General features: G+C 35.4%; 1 protein-coding gene across 3 annotated transcripts in view; it reads right to left on the reverse strand.

Annotated features, from left to right (window-relative positions):
- The window catches only part of LOC110446821 (transcriptional activator GLI3-like), a 196,667-nt gene that overhangs the window by 117,108 nt on the left and 57,186 nt on the right, over positions 1-22,373 (reverse strand). For all 3 annotated transcript variants that reach the window (XM_021492136.1, XM_021492133.1, XM_021492135.1), the window contains one exon: positions 13,858-14,031. The gene's annotated coding sequence lies outside the window, so the exon portion shown is untranslated. The remainder of the gene's footprint in view (positions 1-13,857; positions 14,032-22,373) is intronic.

Raw genomic sequence — 22,373 nt, forward strand, 5'->3', positions numbered from 1 at the left:
ATAAAGGCGGCTGGCAGTCACGTATAATGACCAATGCTCAACAGCCTAGTCCATTAAATATTCGGCATGGCGGACATTATGACTTCTCTCAACTTGAAAATTTCAAACAGGATAAAAAGGTTTTACCCATTAATATTATGATTAATGTTCTTTTTTGACAAAATATTAAATCCAACAGCCTCCAGAATGACTACCATATATGATAATTTGATTTATAATTCATAACCATACATTAATGTCCAAACTCCAGAAAATAACAGGATAATTCTCTCAGTAATTAAAACTGCAATAGATTTAAAGATGACTTTAATTTCACAACATTTAATAACAAAAACGTATCACAAATTATGATAATGTGTTAATGAATGTTAATGTGTGAAATTGAAGAATAGAAAATTAAAAATACAAAAGTTCTTTTAAGGTCATTATTGTCTATGATTTTTAACAATTAGTTCAATATTTTTAATTATTTTTCACGTCTATTAGCTATCATTTCATATTGTTTATAGAATACTGTAATTAGGCAAATTTTCAAAGCACAATTTTTTTCTCAAAATTGTTGGTTTGACAAGAGGGAAAATGGAAGTAGACAGCTTTTAATTTGCCACATACTCTGTCACATATATAAGATAAAAGACAGATAAATATTTAGGTAACATAAGGTAGACAGAATAAATAATAAGGTAGTATAAGGACCCACTTTGTATATAGAGTGAGGATAAGCCCTGGCTATGGTGACTGTCACAATTAAGTGATATTAAACAGCATTGCCATCAAAACTGAAACATGACATTAAGTGATGTGACACTAAGTGGTATATTATTAAGTGGTATGATATTAAATGATGTGATATTAAGTGGAATATTATTTAGTGGTATGACATTAAGTGGTGTGACATTAAGTGGAATATTATTTAGTGATATGACATTAAGTGGTGTGGCATTAAGTGGTGTGACATTAAGTGGTGTGACATTAAGTGAGATGACATTAGGTGGTGTAACACAAAGTGATGTGATATTAAGTGATATGACATTAAGTGATGTGCTATTAAGTGGTATGTGATATGACATTAAGTGATGTGACATTAAGTGGGATTTTATTTAGTGGTATGACATAAAGTGATATGACATTAAGTGGTGTGACATTAAGTGGGTGTGAAATTAAGTGGTGTGACATTAAGTGAGATGACATTAAGTGGTGTAACTTTAAGTTATGTGACATTAAGTGGTGTGACATTAAGTGAGATGACATTAAGTGGTGTAACTTTAAGTGATGTGGCATTAAGTGGTGGGACATTAAATGAAATGACATTAGGTGGTGTAACTTTTAGTGGTGTGACATTAAGTGGTGTAACATTTAGGGATATGACACTTAATGACATGACATTAAGTGTTGTGATAATAAGTGGGGTGACATTAAGTGAGGTGACTTTAAGTAGTGTGCCATTATGTGATGTGACATTAATTGAAATGTGCTGTAATCATTGGATAGAATAGGATATGCTGGGAATTTCTACTTAATATTTCTCTTTTGGCAACAAATTGAATGGTCAAAATAAGAAGTTCCTATGACTTTGTTTTACAGGAAAAGAACTTCTAACTTTATGTCAATATATATGTGGTCCAATAAAGAATGTTTTCTGGTAGTGTTTTTGATGAATTATTTGTTTGAATGTTAAAATTATGCACCACCTTTGACCTGTTGACCTCAAAAGCATAAACTAAAGCAACCAGTGTGTTCAACAAATATAATCATGATCAACCAGTGTGTTCAACAAATATAATCATGATCAACCAGTGTGTTCAACAAATATAATCATGATCAACCAGTGTGTTCAACAAATATAATCATGATCAACCAGTGTGTTCAACAAATATAATCATGATCAACCAGTGTGTTCAACAAATATAATCATGATCAACCAGTGTGTTCAACAAATATAATCATGATCAACCAGTGTGTTCAACAAATATAATCATGATCAACCAGTGTGTTCAACAAATATAATCATGATCAACCAGTGTGTTCAACAAATATAATCATGATCAACCAGTGTGTTCAACAAATATAATCATGATCAACCAGTGTGTTCAACAAATATAATCATGATCAACCAGTGTGTTCAACAAATATAATCATGATCAACCTGCAGTGGTGGCGTGTTGCATAGATACAACAATTTCAGTTTCAGCAACCAGTCAATAGATATTTCACCTGCTGACCTGAAATGTGATCCCAGGTATTTCCTTCTCAAAAGCAACCAATATGTTAAAATGTATGTGCATGTTCACCCCAAGAGGAAGACAGTTATTGTCAAGAAACCAAATGTTCTTGTTGTATTTCCAAGCATCTGGGCCCTCCTAAACAAACAGTACACTAAATATCATATGGGCCCTCCTAAACAAACAGTACACTAAATATGGGCATGCTCACCATGGTCTGGAAATTGCACACTAAACCGAAACTCCAATTTTAGTGACAGAACACATGGCCTTTGATCTATTCACCTTAGGGTCATTCCAAGCAGCAACTTGGGTGTACCAAGTACAGGCATTGATCCCCCCCCATGCAACCTTCAATGAAATCTATTCTATAAAATTCTATTTTTATATGCTTTTTTCAAAAACCTTTGAACTTTGACATTTGATTGTTTAAGTGATTCCAGCAATCTTCTCTTCCTAACAAAACTTTATTCCAAATATGGACATTGAAGTCATTGTCAGGATATATATCAAAGCTTGACAGAAAGACTGCAAAAAATCAAAAAAAGTCTGTCCAACCTCTACTGTGGGGAGGCCTAATTACCTAAGGTAAGGTAACAGTGATATGTGCTGTCAGGTAGGTAGGTGGTGGAATTCCATCAACCTAACATCATGCCCCCCCATACAACCTTCAATGAAATCTATTCTATAAAATTCTATTTTTATATGCTTTTTTCAAAAACCTTTGAACTTTGACATTTGATTGTTTAAGTGATTCCAGCAATCTTCTCTTCCTAACAAAACTTTATTCCAAATATGGACATTGAAGTCATTTTCAGGATATATATCAAAGCTTGACAGAAAGACTGCAAAAAATCCCAACATGTCTGTCCAACCTCTACTGTGGGGAGGCCTAATTACCTAAGGTAAGGTAACCGTGATATGTGCTGTCAGGTAGGTAGGTGGTGGAATTCCATCAACCTAACATCAGTACAAGCTAGAATTGCTAAGGACCATCAATTTCAATGTGATGGCTCCAGTTTGCAGGACACAAATCCTTATGATTTCTCAGCTGAAATCAAAATGTCCTCCTGAAATGTAAACCTTTCATTTTACAAAACCACTGATGAGTGACAAGAGGTTAAAAGGTCACAGGTTAAGACATTGTTTACAATATCTCAGGTAAATAACCTTAGTTTTGTTTATAGTTTAGGAACAAAATCTCAATGTCTCCTCACTATTTATGTCAATTTAATTGTTTACTAATTTTGGTTCATTCATAAAATAAGAAACATTTGAAATAGAAGAATCTGCAAACATGATTGTAGTTACATGATTGCAGTTACATGATTGTAGTTCATCCTGGCATAGGTTGAAGAAACGATTTTTACATACGCTACAGACAATACATTCCAAGATTAATATTTGTAGAAAGAGCGATCACAGTTGATATTGATGTTAATATTCAGGGGAAAAAAAAAATGAATTTATTGAAACTAAAGCAAAAAAATATCCACATTTTTAAAATTCTCATTACAATTCCTAACTTCCCTCAACCACTCTTCTTGACTGAATTGAATTAAACTTGGACAAGGAGTTTTGGAGAGATCTTTCAGGAATGAGTATTATTTTTCTAGGGAATTCATTACAATTTTTAAAACAACTTTCATTACTGCATGATCAAGTTATCAGTATAAATCTTACAATACACATACATCATTTAGATGTCTAATCAAGATATAACGACAGAATTTTGTCCGTTTCCTCATTATAGGACATTCTAACTCTATCCTTGACCAAGCTTCAAACTAAGGTTAGAAATATGTGGGCATGCCTGGTGGCAAGGTAGCATGGACCTACAGACAACACACTTGACCATGTCAGACAGATCAGGTGTTAAACAAGCTGTCCTCAAGCATCAAGGTGATTCTATTAAATGCAATATGCATGGAAGTCAAGTCTGCTTCAGTCCCTAGTGGTAATATACACCTGAACACCGTGAGGTAGAAGAGATCATCATTCGATAGATTTGTATCTAACGTCATGGTCAAGGATGACCTATATTGCAAACTCTGCCAGGTTACGTTTAAATTTTCAAATCATCATCCACTCTTTACAGTTGATATAGTTTTCTTACTGCTATCATACTGTCCCGTACCTTTTTGTCGACAGTTTTATGACCGTGGATAGTAGTGCACATACTCAAGCATCATCTGTATATGCTAATACACATTTTTTAGGGAGTCACGCTTGAGTGAATCATTACAGGTCAGCAGAGATTTCGCCAAGGGTCCTTTATCAGCCGGTCAAGGTGTGAAATAAAGGAAAACCTTGGCAATATACACAGACAGGTTATGATCATCAATGTCAATCATCGTGTGATCTGTCCATCGGCATACTTGTCGGAACTTGACATGCAGTACTGGTCAAATGGGTGATTTAGGACTACCTGACTTGTAGATAGACAGTCCCGATATGTATTCTCCAGTTGATGGCAATAACTGAAAACCCTTGTGTTATTAACCCCTCTCCAGATTAGAGAGAAAAAAGGTACTAATAAAAAAACGTGTTTTTTCCCTACTCCCTACTCGTGCGATAAAAATGACACTAATAGAAAGCAAAGTCTCATCCATGACAAAATAGATCAAATAATGCATGAACACAAACATAATTATAACAGACAATATGCTGTAATTCCAACTCTTATCCCTGTCCAGAAAACAGAGAAGGCAGAAACAGAGTACCCTGTCTTATCCCTGTCTAGAAAACAGAGAAGGCAGCAACAGAAAACCCTGTCTTATCCCTGTCCAGAAAACAGAAGGCAGCAACAGAAAACCCTGTCTTATCCCTGTCCGAAAACAGAAGGCAGAAACAGAAAACCCTGTCTTTTCCCTGTCCGAAAACAGAAGGCACCAACAGAAAACCCTGTCTTATCCCTGTCCAGACAACAGAGAAGGCAGAAACAGAAAACCCTGTCTTATCCCTGTCCAGACAACAGAGAAAGCAGAAACAGAAAACCCTGTCTTATCCCTGTCTAGAAAACAGAGAAGGCAGCAACAGAAAACCCTGTCTTATCCCTGTCCAGAAAACAGAAGGCAGCAACAGAAAACCCGGTCTTATCCCTGTCCAGGAAATGGAGATGGCAGCAACAGAAAACCCTGTCTTATCCCTGTCCAGACAACAGAGAAGGCAGAAACAGAAAACCCTGTCTCATCCCTGTCTATAAAACAGAGATATGGCAGTAACAGAAAACCGTCTTATCCCTGTCCGAAAACAGAGAAGGCCATAACAGAAAAACCCTGTCTTATCCCTGTCCAGACAACAGAGAAGGCAGAAACAGAAAACCCTGTCTTATCACTGTCCAGAAAACAGAAGGCAGAAACAGAAAACCCTGTTTTACCACTGTCAAGAAAACAGAGAAGGCAGAAACAGAAAAACCATGTCTTATCCCTGTCCAGAAAGCAGAGAAGGCAGCAACAGAAAAAACATGTCTTATCCCTGTCCAGACAAAAGAGCATTAGAACAAAATTGTTCAACTGGCAGCTTTTTGACCTTGACCTTTGACTATGGTTAGTCATTCCTAGCTCTTTTCGAGGTCTTAGAAATATCAATTTACATAAATCCAGAAAACTGTTTGTATTTTGATGGTTTTAGTGAGACCTAAATAACTGACATTTTGACTCTAAAGTCTCAGGAAAAAAGATTAACTAATTAATGTCCAGAAACACTTACTCTCACAACAGGTCACAGTGACCTTGACCATTGACCTTCCAAGCCAAATATGAACAAAGATCATTGGAAGTTTTAAGGTCTCAAATGTAAAGATATGCACAAGGAATTACTATGACTTTATTACCTTTGAGCCTTAAATGAATAAGGGTTTCTTAAAACTTCATGAGTACTCATCCTGTGTAAAGTTCCAATGTATGGATTAAACGATACTGTATTTAGAGTCTTGAAATGGTTTTCACACCATGGGTCACTATAACTTAATTCCTTTAACCTTTTGATTCCCAAATTGTCTCTTGATACCAAGATACATCCTGGCCAATGGTAGTACGTCTGTGAGTGTGATGAATACTGCTGAAAAGGAACACAAAGGAAAGTGTCTACAGTTGATGTCATACAGTATACCATGAAACTTCAACAGTCAAATATTCGCCATTTGCCGATAAAGTCCATCTTCGCCCCGTGTAATTTTCGCCCATAACATGTAATTACTACATATTGTATGCTTTGTACTAATATTAAATGTCATGATAAATTTGCCCTCATTGGGTAGGCCAGATAGAAAAAGCCGAAAGTTTAAACTGCGGCAAAAACATTCATGGTATACAGTAGTGTGTTTCTAGTTTACCCTTTAACTTTGTCAGCGGACATACAAAGACACACAAATAAAGACTCCTGCCTAAGCCCTGCAGCCAGGGTGATTTCAGCTACCCCCTAACTTTTCTCAGCAGGGGTATACAAAAGCACTAAGAGGTCTTCTACCTTGTCTGTGTACCACAGAGGCAACTTGAGATACCCATCAATACAACAGGAACCTACAACAGTAGGCCTTCATGTAGAAACCAGAATTGTTAGTCAATGCCTAACTTATACTCACATCAAAAGAATCAAAATGAAAACTATTGCAGCGTATATTTAAAGTATTTATAATATGTGCAACTGTCCTTAAAGTCTCTTAAAAAGGTTCAATAGTTGTACAGCAGCTTTATTGGGGTGTTACAAATGTCTTCCAAATTATCACAGCAGAGCAAATGAAGAAGCACAAGATAATACTCAAATCTGTCAAACAAAGCTCAAATTGTTGGCATAAATAAATAACCAATCAGAGGCCAAAACAGCTATCCTTAATCCTATAACTTGAAATTCAGTCATTCAACATAAAGCAGATCCATCCTACAAAATATCAACAAAGTCGTCCTGACAGAACTGGGGTCATAACTGTAATTTCCTTGCCAGTCAGAGCTAGCTAGGCCACAACAGTCACCTTGCATGAATCCAAAATTTAAATTATGATATTCAATTAAAAAGCCCCTATTTACCATTTCCACACAGCATCAACAATTTAAAGTTAAAAACATATGTCCCTGTTGCATTACTCCCAGAGAATTTAATTTAATCAGTCAGATCATATGGGAAAATTTGTAAAGACAGGGAATTTGTATTCTTCAAAAAGAGCAATAACTCTAGAAAAAAGTCAAAACTGAACAAGAGGCCCATGGGCCTTAACGGTCAGCTGAAATATTTATACAGAGAGTTAAGGATTTTGTTTTTAACACGAACAGAAATATTATTCAGTGACAAAAAACAATAAAACCACCTTATNCTGATATATTTATACAGAGAGTTGATTTTGTTTTTAACACGAACAGAAATATTATTCAGTGACAAAAAACAATAAAACCACCTTATTCAATATCTAGCATACAGATTTAAGACTAAAAAGTATTTGAAACTAGCACCTCTGATTCTAAACAAGGAAAATGAAGAAATTTTAGCACACTGACTCCTTTGGGCCCCACCCTACAGCCCTTGGGGGTAGGGCTGGCTCAAAATGTTCAAATCAATCAAGTTATTAACATGTAATATTCAAAGTATCATTTGCCATTATAATTTTATTATTTTTGAAATTTCAGTCAATTTGACCCTTTTTGGCCCCACCCATCAGCCCCGGGGGGTCAGTCAGGGCTGATATGTGCATACTATCAAACTGCTACCCAATACTGATAATGCTAACCTAAATTCAATTACTTACAATGGAAATTAAACAAATGTTGGTCCAAAATGTGATTTCCCTATATAAACTATAGTAAAGTTTACCCCCTCCCCAGGAGGAAACGTGAGACCCCACGGTCATAAAATTCACCATTTTGGTAGAGCACCTTAAGACATTTCCATCTATGAACAGTGTTTGATTCTACCATATCTGGGTCTTGAGAAGAAGATTTTTGAAATTTCTGTCAATTTGACCCTTTTGGCCCCGCCCCTCAGGCCCCTGGGGGCAGGGGACCAAACCGGCCACTTATTTTGTTGACCTTTAGCCATGGAAGGTTTCTGCAAAATTTCATTGAAATTGGTTCAGGGTTTTTGGAGAAGAAGTCGAAAATGTAAATTGTTTACGGACGCACGACGGACAAAAGGTGATTGCATTAGGTCACTTGAGACTTTGTCTCAGGTGACCTAAAAATAAATATCAGTTGTGCAACTAGATGTACTGATCATTCATACTAATTTTAGTTGAAATCAGCATAGTACTTTAAGAGTTGTGCAGACAAGTTTTTATCCATGAACATACAGACAGATGACCAAGTATACCCCCTACCTTGGTGCAGGAACAAAAAGATGACACTTGCACCTATCCTTGTAGGCATAACAAATAAGTTACAAACATTTCAAGGCTAATATAGAGAATTACATAAAGTCGGATGGGCATCATTGATATTTCCCAGTTTTTATAACAATGATTTATCTTATTGTATCATAATACAACTGCAATGATATATGATTTAAAAGATATCATCACAATTTAAACAAGTTTTAATAGCCCAGAATTACAGCTGCTTTTAACATCTGTTTGGAGAATATCAATGTTCTAGGTAAACAGATATAGATAAGAGAGTTTAGAACTATCAATTTTCCATATCATAGTGAACAGATGACACACACTGACATACATATTACTGTAACCCAAAAAATTATATCACTTCCAATAAAAAAGTTAAAAAGTTGATAAAAGCTGTTTTACTTCAAAAGGCTCTTTTTCCAATTTTATCAAAGAAGATATCCTAACATAAGTGAAATCTCTAAAGCCTAACAGTCAAGAACAGCTACCTTTTTATTCATCTAATAATACCAAATCTTTTAGCAAGAAAAAAATCATGGAAGTGGATGTGTCATCTGTCCACATTCGTGGCCATGTTGATTGTCAAGTTTGGATAAAATAAAACTTTAGCAGATATTAAAATTCATATGCATGTGTAGACATTTTCATAAAAAATAAACCATAAAGACACTGACAATAACAAAGATGAAGATACCACAAAGTTGTCAACCTCTAAAACCTCCAATGAGGGAGATCTCCCTCATTCCACATTTCCAATGAGGGAGAAAGTGCATGAAACATGACTGGAACTGCTTTGATCAATTTATCTTTCCCTTTTTATGTATCAAAACAACTCCAAAAAGAATTAATTTGATTCACCTGTTATGATAATTTACACACACCATGCAGTAAGTAGGAGATCATTTGAACACAGAATGTAGATTTTTAGTTTGTGCAAGTTTGGACTTGAATGAGGGAGTTTCGAGGGAGATTGGTAAAAAATTTGGTCAAAATGAAGAAGGGTTTACAGCGATGATACCAAAGGAGTGATCTTACTTTGCAAACTTAGATGATTTCATTTTCACACAAGAGTCTCTTATCAGCATCAAATTATCATCAAATCTTTAATTTCCTGTCAACGGTAATTTGAGGCATACCACTCAATTTCGGACTTGAAATTTTTCTTTTTTGGTGTAACCATCTTATTTTACACATCGTCCTAATCATAAAACTGAAATCCAATTTTAAATGTAATTTTAAAGAAGAGGAAAGCATTCACTTTTAATCTTCTTGTTTGAGAAAAGCTTAACTATCTGCTGTGATTTCCTGTTGACTTTCAAACGCTCAGATGAACAAGGTAAACATTGGTGGACACTTGCACTTTTGTGAAGTACAGGATTGTTGCGATGTATCTATACAGAAGCAGGATGATCCAATAAAGCAGCCATTGAATGACAAGTGTTCGGTAAACATGTTCGCGTCGCTTTTATTCAATTCCACAGTGCAATTTCATTGGAATTCTGAAGCAAGTTTTGTAGACAGCAATTTGTGAATACTTAATGGCTTGTTACACATGGCTTTGAAATGTGTTCTAGAATGTTTGATGCCGCACAAAGCTCACTGACAATTATATTTTTCTCTATTTATTTCTGTATTTACACAATACTTTTTCAACCCCCTAATTTGTTTGAAAACAAGATCAGCATAAGAAAAGGAGTGTATCATGTTTAAATGATTATAAAAGTGATTTGAAATTGTGTCTGGACTGACAAATTGTAAAAGTTTTCAAATTAATGGAACAGTTTTAGAGATATGAAAAATTCTGGAATATTGAAATATTTTCAGGTATATGATCAGATATATGATAGATTTATGATTTATTTTATTTGTTTTTAGAAATGTTATCAAAAAATTCTTTTCTACTGATCTAAAGTTTTGATCAAAATAAGAAACAATTGTCTGTCTTATACAGAATGTCAAAATTTGAAATATCATTCTAATCAACTTGAGGCTGGACAGATTATATAATTACTTACATTGTTATTTTGTTTTATTTTGATTTTTTTGCCTACTCAATTTCTCTATCATTTTAATCTAGGTCATTTTCGCAAAAAAATTCAATGCCATGAACTGTTAAAAATGTTTGAAGTCCCAATAAAATTCCTCAGTGTCTGGAGCTATTTTGATATTATTATATTGAAATCCAGTTCAAAACGGAATTCCAATTCAATGGTTTCTTTTTCTCAATGTAGGTCAAGCAATTATTTATTGTGAAGTTACAGGACATTTAAATAGTGTGTACAACATATCCACCTGTTAGACCTAATACTCTTATTTGGTTTTCAGTGCGATACTGACACCCAGGAACTCAAATTTATTTTTTAATTGAAATTGCTCAGTGTGTAATGTATTTATTGCAGAATAGTTCTGTTTTTTCCCACAATGACTGTCAACTGAATTGCCAGAAGTGATATTCCATACCTTGTGATCACCTCTAACACCTTGTGATCACCTCTAACACCTAACACCTTGTGATCACCTCTAACACCTTGTGATCACCTCTAACACCTTGCTCCAGTATGATTCACTCCGAGATTGGTCAGAGGGACAGATTTTAGGTGTTTCAGTCAGAGTACAGGTAAATTACCTGGAGATAGGATATCTAATCGATTGCCTATACCTAAAAGCATGGCTACCAAAGTCCTTGCTTTAACCTTATGGTATGGTATCTTTGTACTTGTTTATATGCTTAAAGGATATAAGCACTTGCCTATATCTACGGTTTGGCTACCTAAGCACTTGCCTATATCTAGGTTTGGCTACTTCAGTACTTGCCTATATCCAAGGTTTGACTACCTAAGCACTTGCCTATATCTAAGGTTTGGCTACTACCTAAGCACTTGCCTATATCCAAGGTTTGGCTACCTAAGCACTTGCCTATATCTAGGTTTGGCTACCTAAGCACTTGCCTATATCTAAGGTTTGGTTACTACCTAAGCACTTGCCTATATCCAAGGTTTGGCTACCTAAGCACTTGACTATATCTAGGTTTGGCTACTTCAGTACTTGCCTATATCCAAGGTTTGGCTACCTAAGCACTTGCCTATATCCAAGGTTTGGCTACCTAAGCACTTGCCTATATCCAAGGTTTGGCTACCTAAGCACTTGCCTATATCTAGGTTTGGCTACTTCAGTACTTGCCTATGTCCAAGGTTTGACTACCTCAGTACTTGCCTATATCCAAGGTTTGACTACCTAAGCACATGCCTATATCTAAGGTTTGGCTACCTAAGCACTTGCCTATATCTAGGTTTGGCTACTTCAGTACTTGCCTATATCCAAGGTTTGGCTACCTAAGCACTTGCCTATATCTAGGTTTGGCTACTTAGTACTTGCCTATATCCAAGGTTTGACTACCTCAGTACTTGCCTATATCCAAGGTTTGACTACCTAAGCACATGCCTATATCTAAGGTTTGGCTACCTAAGCACTTGCCTATATCTAGGTTTGGCTACTTAGTACTTGCCTATATCCAAGGTTTGACTACCTCAGTACTTGCCTATATCCAAGGTTTGACTACCTAAGCACTTGCCTATATCTAAGGTTTGGCTACCTAAGCACTTGCCTATATCTTAGGTTTGACTACCTTAGCACTTGCCTATATCCAAGGTTTGACTACCTCAGTACTTGCCTATATCCAAGGTTTGACCACCTAAGCACTAGCCTATATCCAAGGTTTGGCTACCTAAGCACTTGCCTATATCTAAGGTTAGGCTACCTAAGCGATTGCCTACCCAATCACTTGCCTATATCCAAGGTTTGGCTACCTAAGCACTTGCCTATATCTTAAAGTAAGGCCACCTAGTTAGGCTCTTGCTTAAACATGAAGATACAAGATTTACAGGTACATCAGTCCTTGCTTATTTCTGAGGGTATGGATATCTAAGCCCTTGGTCACACCTGGATTTACAGGTACTTATGCCTTTGGTCACACCTGGATTTACAGGTACCTATGCCTTTGCTTATACCCAAGGTACAGCTGTCTTGACATTTAATTATTGGTCCTGAAGAAACAGGCTTTACTTGTGTATACGTCCTTCCTTGTTCCTGAACGTTAAGTACAGGTACTTCAGTAAGCCCTTGCCTATATCCATGGTACAGCTTTTCAGGCCCTAGTTTGCTTAATGGTGCATAAGCCATAGCTTGTTTAATTGACAAGGCAGACTAACATTCTGATACAGTCTCCAGGTGTAAGTTCTAGGCAGGCTTAAACATTCTGATACAGTCTCCAGGTGTAAGTTCTAGGCAGACTAACATTCTGATACAGTCTCTAGGTGTAAGTTCTAGGCAGGCTAACATTCTGATACAGTCTCCAGGTGTAAGTTCTAGCGGATCATGATATAGGTAAATGTTCACTCAATTATTATGAAAAGAATTAAGCATTTACGACAGTGATTTATTTCATTTGATTAATATTCTATTGGATTTACAATCCAAAATTATATAACAGGCCAGGCCTATACAAGCTAGCTCTCCTGACAAGATCATTACCTTCAGCAGCATTTCCTAAATATAATCTGCATTTGATCTTATCCTTGATTATTTTGTCTAGATCACTTTAAAGTGTCAACTAGACCACAAATCAGAAACACCTGGTAGAGGGGTCTATACAGCGTGATATTAAGCTGTTTAGTTTGTAAACAAAAGTGACGGTTTAGACCTGGATTTATCTTTATTCAATCCTTAACATTTACATTCAAATTTTCTCATTTTAGCTTTTATGTAAGTTGGTGCTTCAGATTAGAATATCTGTTGGTCAATTTCCTGTTATTCATTGTCCATATGGTCAAGAAAACTGACCACACACCAAACATCTGTTAGGCAAATATTGATCCCCAACCAGGTATTACTGAAGTCTTGCCCACCTTAAACCCAGTCTCTATACTAACTTGGTACTGTCTGATTTGTAATCTTTTGATCCCGAACCAAAATATTGATGTAATAACAGTGCTGTAGGGGCTGACTTACACAGATCATAATAGCCCACCCTTCTGTCAACACAGGTAGGTGTCTACAATTGTAACCCGCCTGAGCAAATTACACAATCTGAACACTTAATGTATTATATTGGTACTTAGAACTGAAGTTTTCAGGTGTGTGAGGATTATATTTAATATCTTTTTCTATAATGGGAGAAGGAAGACAGTCAGAGGTCAAAATCAATGAAAGAGTGATTGAATTGTACATAACTGCTAATTATAACGAATTGTACATTACTGCTAATTATAACACAGTCCATATCTTCAAAAAATATAATTATATACTCACCGATTCAAACTTTGATTGAGGTATATGGTGCTATTTGTAGAAAGTGAACATATTCTGTATTTTAGGTTGCCAAGCCATTAAAATCCAAAGTGAAAACTGCTAAACCACTGCTGTAAATCCCCGGTAGAGTTAGTTCCCTTGAATTTCAGATTCTCTGGTACATTCCTTCACCAGCTGCAAGTAAAAATGATTATCTTATATTTCTGTTCGTAGGCAAAAAGTTTGGCTGTAAAATACAAACAAGTAAACTGTTGTTTTTTTTCTACTTCTGTCTTGTTTGAAAATCAAAACGTTTAAGATAAGCTAAATGGAATGGTGCTTTGAAACTTTTTCGAACATGCAATATTTATTTAAAACTTATCCATAATGAATACAAATGGCCTTCATCTCACACTTCTCTATTTTAAACTACGTTATAAGAGGATTATAGATCAATTACAGAACTTTATATCTATTTCAATGTAATAAAAAACTATTACTAATATTAGAACTATATATACTGTTCGTTCAATCATTTAATAGATCTTAAAATACAGCAGGTTTTCAGCAATTGCTGAATCCTTGCTGCAAAATCTGATATTGAATCCCTGCTGTATCAGTTCTGTTCACCTAGGTAAACTACAGAAGGATTTCAGCAGACACTGAATCCCTGCTGTATCAATTCTGTTCACTAAAGTATACTGCAATAGGATTTCAGCAGACACTGAATCCCTGCTGTATCAGTTCTGTTCACTGAAATATACTGTAGCAGAATTTCAGCAGACACTAAATCCCTTCCGTTCTGTTCACTGAAGTATACTGCAGTAGGATTTCAGCAGACACTGAATCCCTACTGTATCAGTTCTGTTCACTGAAGTATACTGCAGCAGAATTTCAGCAGACTCTGAATCCCTGCTGTATCAGTTCTGTTCATTGAAGAATATTGCAGTAGGATTTCAGCAGACACTGAATGCCTGCTGTAGCAGCAGAATTTCAGTAGACACTGAATCCCTGCTGTATCAGTTCTGTTCACCGAGGTATACTGCAGTAAGATTTTAGCAGACACTGAATCCCTGCTGTGTCAGTTCTGTTAACTGAGGTTAACTTCAGCAGAATTTCAGCAGACTCTGAATCCCTGCTGTATCAGTTCTGTTCACTGAAGTATAATGGAGTAGGATTTCAATGGCCATCAATTTATGCTGTATAAAACCAGCTTGTTTTCATCGATTTTTGCAGGAAATGGGATATCTGTTCATAATGATGAAGTCAACAGCCATCCATTGCTGATATGAATGCAGTTTGAGTTTTAATGAGTTTATATAAAGCCAATGCCACACAATGTGAAAAGTAAACAGTTGGTACAGCTACAAGTGTTTTAGGTAGATTTGATTGCATAAAAAAGTCCTCATAAAATCATCTTTTTACAGAAATAAGAAATAAGATGTTGATTTCTAAACATTTTTGTCTAGTTCACGCAAATACCTCAAACAGATATCTAACACTTTCTGCCGTTTCCAAATTTTTCCTCAAAGATGTAAGAACGAAAACCAGAAAACTTTTCTGTGCAAAGATAAAAGGAAGCGAATGTCTGTTTTAGTTGTCAAGTGGTGTCTATAATCACTTAAACCTTCGGTGAGGAATGATATGTAACATTAAAGAAGTAGTTTTCAACACTCGAGACATTCGGTACAAACTCATCTATATCCCACACTTCTCCAAGTGAGAAATCTCAACATCGTCTCCGCTTTCCCCAAGTTTTTGTTGTTAAATCATTCTCACAACATCTTCCTCCAAATTCTTATTTTTAATCACTTCCCCATTTTGGAGGTCAATCGTATTAAAGTTTAAGCATTCATTTTCATAACTTTTGTCTCTATCATCTCAAGGAATAATATTTATCACAGTTTTAAATATACATTTATTACAAAGACATACAAATAGTGTCTGGGTGACTGTACAATTTAGTAACAAAGATAGTAACACGTATTGAGATAACTCCTGTATTCCATCATTGTATAGTCCTATACAGATGTATAAAATATAAATATTGTTTTGTTTAAACAAGAATTATGAAACAAGTTATTCCAACTTAAGTTAATTACTCTTGTTGGCCCAGACGTTAGCGCACTGGGGGTCCTAATGTGGGAGGAAACCAGAGTACCCGGAGAAAACCTAGGTAATCGGGCAGGTGGACCCATACCTTTTCACGTCCAATCGGGGAACCTTGGTGTAAGGTGAGTGCTATATCAACTGCACCACACGACAACCCCAATGTTATACAGATAATTTGAAAAGTTGTATTTCAACACTCTTTTCATAATTGAAATATTTCATTTTGGGCTAAGTAATTCTCTTGTACATTGCTTTCGCAATATCTTAGGTCCAGGTAATTGTATTCATCCCAAAAATATTTTGTAAATGAGATTTTGTGAAACAAGTAAATATTTGTTAAACATAAATGTGCCCTCACTGTGGAAAAGGGAGCTAAGCAAGGAAAAGGGAGCTAAGCAAGGAAAAGGAAGCTAACCAAGGAAAAGAAAAGGGAGCTAAGCAAGGAAAAGGGAGCTAAGGAAGGAAAAAGGAGCTAACCAAGGAAAAGAAAAGAGAGCTAAGCAAGGAAAAAAAAGGGAGCTAAGCAAGGAAAAGGGAGCTAAGCAAGGAAAAGAAAAGGGAGCTAAGCCAGGAAAAGAAAAGGGAGCTAAGCAAGGAAAAGAAAAGGGAGCTAAGCAAGGAAAAGGGAGCTAAGCAAGAAGTTACTGTTTTAATTCAGTGACAAGATAATATTGCTCTATTTGAATACAGGACCAACATTTGATGTCACTTTCCTACACAACAGTCCTACATTTCTCTGGACGAGTAAGAATATTAGATGTCACTGTCCTACATTTCTCTGGATGAGTAAGGATATTAGATGTCACTGTCCTACATTTCTCTGGACGAGTAAGGATATTAGATGTACGCCACTGTCCTACATTTCTCTGGACGAGTAAGAATATTAGATGTCACTGTCCTACATTTCTCTGGATGAGTACGGATATTAGATGTCACTGTCCTACATTTCTCTGGACGAGTAAGAATAATAGATGTCACTGTCCTACATTTCTCTGGAAGAGTAAGGATATAAGATGTCACTGTCCTACATTTCTCTGGACGAGTAAGGATATCAGATGTCACTCTGCTACTAGCCTAGACTCGTCTGTGTGAGCAGTATTTACATGTTTGAGTTACCAGGCAAACTAAAGACTCCAAATTGTTAGCATGCATACTTGTCAACTCTCCAAATTTTGAAAGGAAACTCCCAATTGTGGATGTTAAAATTGAGCATCTTTAACCAGCGAACTACTCCTATTTTCTAAGACCTGATGATGTCATCGGAAAGAGAACAGCTCAAAAGATGACATTTAAAAAATATATACACACATTTCATTTCTGCTTTTCATTCTGAGCACGCATAATCTCCCCCATGAAAGTTTTTAAAAAATCGGCAAGTTATGTGTTAGCGACTCGCTAACCAGACCCAGCTTTACTTTGATTTAATAGGAAGTTTTCAATGATTTGTTGAATTGAAAGAAAAAGATGTTTCTATATTTCTCATTATGTTTTAAAGATGATATCATGCAGACTTTTATTTCATAACTACACTAATTTAATAATCAGCTGATCTATAATATTTTAAACTTTGCATTATCATGTCATTAGACAATAACGACAATCCAAAAAAATCTTACATAATTACAGGTAATTCTCAAATCTGCAGTAATTATCTCGGATAATGTTTCAATATTTTTAGTTTCGGTTACACAACTATACTGTAGAAAATTATAGTTATACTACTGTACTACAAAACGTTATAGATTAGTCTGATTACAAGGGCAGGCAAAAATGTTATGTAATTTTGGTATATTCAGTAAACACCCTGGTTCTATTGAATTCATTGTATACAAGCTAATAGTTTATCATTTCAATCAGAAATGTCTAGACCCATCCACATTTAAACACGTGATCGGATTTCATTTAAAGAGTTTGGATCACATTAATCGATACATTCGACATACAATAAAATACAGAAGTCATATGTATAACGAAGCAATGGTGACCCACATTATTCAGCAGATTCAAATCCAAATTTGAAATTGTTTAAAGCATGTGCATCTAGTAACTTAACAAAGTGAAAGGCTCCAACTACGGGCTGTGGGGGGTTTATTAGGGTATTTGTTGTACAGACTATATTCTATGGGCTGGTGGGACGTTTATTAGGGTAAATACTGTACAGCCTAACAATGATTTCCTCCCCAGGTTTAGAGGGGGAGGTAGATTTCTGTGTAATGACCTGACACAAAAAACTGCATTTCCTTTGAGTAAATCAACCACACGGCTATTTATGTGATTATTAATACAACACGGTGCAGTATAATGGAAACCATTTTAGAAAATGTCAGATAGCATTACATGTACAAGTTACGCTGCATTAGGGTGTAATAATGTAAAACAAAATTCTCGCTAGGTTTTGTATTACCGGCTGAATTATCGAGTCGCCATTTATTAAAAACGTGAGCTCAAAATATATGCTTTATTAAAGAAACTAGCTTCCTTTATATTCTGATCTAGGACAATTTTCACGGTACCTTAATATGTATATTACATGTCTATCCCATGAACAATGCCTAAACAGCGCTGAACATTCTTAATATAATAAAAAAGTTGCATTTTATACAAAATGTAGATTGTATTTGTTGGGACTGCTAAAATGCTAATTGAATTGTTGTTCAAATTATTCCCAAAAACTATTGGTTCTGCATGACCACTGTCGGGAAAATATTTGCCTTGAATATAAATCCCACTTTGTATTTTCTCTAAACAAGACAATGTTGATAAGACGTGATTGCCCTCCCTGTCCTTAAACTTCAACCTTGAAACATGAACTTGATTGTGGAATTTTATGTACTGAAAACTTGTATCAAGTTGCATTGACACTTGAAGGTAAGTATTTTCTAGTTTTAGTAACAGTGACCATGACCTTGAATTCACCCGGATATTTGTTCACTGAATACTTGCATAAAGATTTGTAAAAATAATGCGTGATATTGGTTTCGCGGTGAAGACACCATTCTGCCATATTTCCATTGTTTAAGAGATGGTGAAGTGGATCTTGACTAGGCAGATCACTGATGTAAGTGTTGGTCTAGATTCCAGAGGTCTTGGGTTTGAAACCCTGTCTGACCCATCACAAATTAGTCCTTATGACTTATGTCTTGGTGCATGAATTAGTGGTGTCTTCAGGGTCAACAAACTGAACAGATTGGAACTACGTCCATTGCTGGTGACCAGATTCCAAGTATGGTCCAATGTGTTTCAGATGACAGGACCTAAATACATCTTGAAGGTTTACAACTAGCAGTCATAGAGCACATAGGGTCCATTTTATTTGACATGTGAATTAACTGAATTCATACTGATACTACTTTTAATGTACAACGATAGTTATGTTACATTTTTATACCTTTGTAGCAGAACTGGACTAGGTCGATCACCGGTAGAGTGTCAATCTAATAGTTTGGAAGGTCCTGAGGTTTGAACCTCAGTCTGGCCATACATTTGTCCATCTCAAATGTTACATTTGGTGCCTGTGACCAACCCTTGTTTCAAGCACAGGGTGAATTCTTGGCAAGGGGATCCAGACCTGGGTTGTAAATAGTTGTCTTTGGAAGCAAAGACATAGAATAGAAAAAGGAGCGAGGACATTTGTAGTTGAACTGGACTGGGTCGATTGTCAGCGATCAGGTAGCTCAAATGAAAGAGCGTCCGTTTAGATTTCCAAGGGTCCCGGGTTGGAACCCCGGTCTGGACGTGCATTTCCCCGCTCCTGTTACTCTATCACAGAACAGCACATCTTATAATGCTTGTAATTCTGATGTTTAACTGGACACTTTACAGGCTCCGACAAAGATTGGAAACTGTGAACTTTGTGTAAAACATACGTGTAATGATATTGACTATACAGATGAGGAAGGTAGTGCCTTACATAGAGTAAACATATTTATCATATTATCAATGTTTCCTGCAAAGACTTTAGGTATCATTTAAAAATTAAACATAGCATAACTAAGTTTTTTTAAAAATGTTTACATAAACATTTCGTTTTGTAACCATGATAAATGTAAACAAACCATTAGGTCAAAACACTTATCATTATCATCATTTCGTACAATTCCACTTAACACAGGAAGATTAGATTTAACTTGCATGTTTCACATCAACGTATTTTATAGAAATTACCTACAGCACTGTAACCTAGAAAAAGTTGGTGATAAATATTCATAATTTATTCCTATTAAAAGAAAAATGAACAGGGAAGTCAGTAAGTACTTAAGTGCAATACAGAACGGAAGCCAGAACTGTAAATTAGTTCTGGTTCACAAATGAACATCATATTTGAACTTCATTAAAAGTTGAACATAACCATGAAAAAGAAAGTGTGATTTTCACATAGTCCTAATGCAATTGTCCTGCTTCAGTCCTACCTGAGATTTTAACAATTGTCCTGCCTCAGTCCTACCTGAGATTTTTACAATTGTCCTGCTTCAGTCCTACCTGGGATTTTAACAATTGTCCTGCCTCAGTCCTACCTGAGATTTTTACAATTGTCCTGCTTCAGTCCTACCTGAGACTTTAACAATTGTCCTGCTTCAGTCCTACCTTAGAGTTTAACAGCAACTACCTGGGAGAAATATTCAGCAAGCACATGTTTACCTGAAGTCCCTTTATTGACCATACACAGCCATCTGAATGACAAAACTACCAGAAACAATGAACAAGTTGTGTGCATGACATTTGTGTACTTCTAATCATCCTCTGTGTAGGAGGTTGAAGTATTATTCATAGAAAGTGTTAATTGAAAACGAAATATCATTTTTTTGTGAAATTTTATTTTGTCAGTTTCCTGATTTTATGAACATCCATCACAATAAAATGAGCATATTTTCAGTTGACAGAAAATCACACATGCGAGCTCCTCTGATTTTAAAGTAACATAACCTATTACAAATTCTTTCCTTTAAAAGTCTACATGCAAACTGCTTTCAAATTAAATGTATCTTAAATCCTAAAAAAAAATAACTCTCGTGATATTCTTCAATTGAATCCAACATTAACATTAAGACTAACCCAGAAATATTTCTGTTAATGTCAAAGGCCTTCCAGCTATAATAACGCAGACTTTCCATCTGTCACCTGCAGTGTCTCAACAGAATGCAATATTCAATCACCATACAGAAAACTGTTTAATCTGCATCCATATAATCAATAAAGAGTTGATCATTTAAAACTGGAACTGTAAGCCACAGGCTAACAAAATATCTCTATTTTCACATAAAAAAAAAAGAAAAGGGTCATAATTTAAACTCCCATAAAAAGTTTTAAAAAAACACCTGATTGCATTATATGTATAATATTTCAGGTACAGATCATGTAACAAAAATCATAAATATCACTCATTGAACTAAGAAGCAATTCTTTGGAGAAAATTTCTACAGATTTCTGAAAAAGGGCAATAAAAATAGTCATTAGAGCATTGAATCACATGATTTTAAATGGAATGGATTGATTTCTCACTGACACTATGCTACAAGAACCACAGATAAACTATCAAAGATAAAAACCTGTCCAAGATAAAAGCAATAAACCTTGTCAGCCTTATCTTAATATCCTAAATATATTATTTTTTATTAAGTTCATACTCAGCCTTATCTTAATATCCTAAATATATTATTTTTTATTAAGTTCATACTAAACTTCTAAACTGTCTGTCCAGCAAGCCTTTTTGTAATGCATTATCAACAGAAATTATATAAACTAGAATTATGTCATCACATCCTGGTTTTTCCAATTCCAAAATGAAACTGACCATAAATGAATGCATTTGACATCTAAACTTAAACCATGACCTTGACCTTAAATATACCTGATAATAGTGTGAGATATGTCTTGTAGTAACGAATTTGACCTTTAAGGTAAAGATACCTGACAATAGTATGTGATATGTCCTGTAGTAATGAACTTGACCTTGACATGTAGACCAGTTCTTTGGTGAAAATCAATTTCAAAATATAGCCTTTATGGGAATGCCCTGTATTTATCAACATTAATAAACAGTTGTTTGATAAATACATTTTTGAAAAGCTCATTATATGTTTGGTAATTTTTTAACATCAAAGATAAGTCTTTAGAAAGTAGCTGAAATACTATGTTGATTACATGTGCACAGGTTCATATGATAAATAAAATGTTTGCAAAGTTTCAATGAAATTTGTTTCATACTTTAGAGATAATTAATAGACTGGACAAGTCTTTGCTTGGCTAAAAACCAAAGGGCCATAACTCTGTAATATCAACGGAAACACCATGGTAGTCAGGCCTCTGGGGGGTAATGTGATGGGTAAGACATTACACAAGGGTTCATTAGAGTTGGTTCAGTTGTGTAGACAGACCACCTGATATACCGTCCTAGCCTTCTTGTGTGTGTAAGTGGGTGGAGGGAA

Source organism: Mizuhopecten yessoensis, unplaced genomic scaffold (genome assembly GCF_002113885.1).
Source record: "Mizuhopecten yessoensis strain PY_sf001 unplaced genomic scaffold, ASM211388v2 scaffold3011, whole genome shotgun sequence".
Taxonomy (NCBI): Eukaryota; Metazoa; Mollusca; class Bivalvia; order Pectinida; family Pectinidae; genus Mizuhopecten; species Mizuhopecten yessoensis.